Raw genomic sequence first — 1,740 nt, 5'->3', positions numbered from 1 at the left:
TTTTTTTTCATAATTCCCAAATAGTTTTATATTTTAGCTATGAAGGTCAATTACCAGAGCCAAACTTGTTCTTAACAAGCAGAATATTAACGTCCACTCAATCAAAGTCTCTCACACCTTTCTGGGCCTATTCATTTGCAGACAGGAGTAGAAACTGTAACCAGGTTTGTCATATCACACATTCACATGTGATACCCAATCTTCATATGCTGTCCAATTTCTTTAAGATAAAAGGAGTAACTCGCAGCAAGGCCACATAGATGAGGAAGTTCTGTATGGAGGAAATCACATCCTTACGCATCTTCCGTTTCATCTCCTCTGGGTCCAGCTTCAGCGTGAGGCCCTTGATACGAAACATCGCAGCTTTAACTCCTCAGCTTTCAGCTGCCGCCCTCAGCTCTTCTTAGTGGCGGCAACACATTAATTTTCAAGAACTCTTTTTAGTTTTCTCATTGATCCTCATACAGATGAGGAAACTGAAGCTTCAGTTTCTGTAAAGTGGAAATAATAATCTTACTGACATGGTGAGGACTAAACAAGCTGACGCCTGTGAAGCACTGAGAATTGCCAGGAATATAATAACCACTCAGTGAACTTCATCATGATTATCAAGCTATGCTTCTTGTTGGTTTTCTCCATACTTGGCATTTTAGAAGGGAAGCTTTCTCTCTCTGCTAACTCACTCCTTCTGCTTCTACCTTCCCTCATCCAAAAATATTTTCCAATGTCTTTTATTGCTGGTGTTTCTTTCTTTGATTTTCTGCATCCTTTTTTTTTTAGTTGGTCTCATCATTTTAGTGTAGAGAAGGCATTTGATGTAGTCAGGCAACCTGTCAGTTAACCACTACCTACCAGTTTTTAAGTTTTGGTAATTAAACATATTTTCTTTTTTAAAATCTTGTTTTATTTAACCTATGACATTTTTAAAGGCTCTTAGTTAATTGTGTGAGCTTCTCTTCCTCATCGGTAGAGTGTGACTAATCATATGTAATTTCCAGCCTGGCGTCTGGAACATGGGAAGGGCTGAATGAATATTTGTGTTGCACCCTCCCATCTTTATTTTCTTTATCTTAATGTAGCTCATGATTTCTGGCTCTGGGGAGGCACTAAATAAGCTTCATTTCAAACTGGGCGAGGTGATGGAAGCAATGCAGCTCCTTTCACTCATCCAGAAAGACATCAGTGAGCAGGGTTCATTTCACGGGTTTAAATCACGGGCAGAGACCACTGGCAGGACTGTGTGTAAGAACAGACGGTCACATGGTACAGTGGTAAACCGTGGCTGAAGATGGGAGGCAGGTGAGTGAACCAAAGGATTCTTGGTTGATGTGCCTGAGAAAGGGTAGATCATACCAGGACCTGGTAATGTCCCAAAAGGCAGCTTCCAAGAGCTCTTGTCATTGACTCGTTCATTCATTCATTCATTATGCAAATATATTTTGAGTGATTGCAAGGCCCCAAGAGCTAAAGTTACCTCAGTGATCAAGACAGAAGTCTGTGCTTCCACAAGTGCCCCATTGCACTGGCACAGGGCAAAATAGCTTTCCCTGACATGACAAATTTTATTCAGTATCACATAAATGTTATATCAGCCCAACAGCTCTTCCTAACTCTATTCTCTGTTGCTAACTTCCCACACCTGCCCTGAACTAAAAAGCAAAGTCTTGCTATCCCAGCTTCCCCTGTAGCCAGGGTAGTCACGTGACATCATTCTACACAATGTTACTTAAGCAGTTGTCT

The 1,740-nt window shown here is 41.0% G+C and overlaps 1 pseudogene across 1 annotated transcript; it reads right to left on the bottom strand.

The window, feature by feature from the left end:
- Window positions 1-7: 7 nt before the first annotated feature.
- Window positions 8-408, bottom strand: LOC111725204 (annotated as a pseudogene). The gene has a single exon (XR_002773327.1). The product of XR_002773327.1 is annotated as a mitochondrial import receptor subunit TOM5 homolog pseudogene (transcript).
- Window positions 409-1,740: the final 1,332 nt, after the last annotated feature.

The sequence above is a fragment of the Otolemur garnettii genome, unplaced genomic scaffold (genome assembly GCF_000181295.1).
Source record: "Otolemur garnettii isolate 467f Iridium unplaced genomic scaffold, OtoGar3 scaffold00033, whole genome shotgun sequence".
NCBI classification, from domain to species: Eukaryota; Metazoa; Chordata; class Mammalia; order Primates; family Galagidae; genus Otolemur; species Otolemur garnettii.
This window is presented reverse-complemented; position numbering and strand designations above follow the sequence as displayed.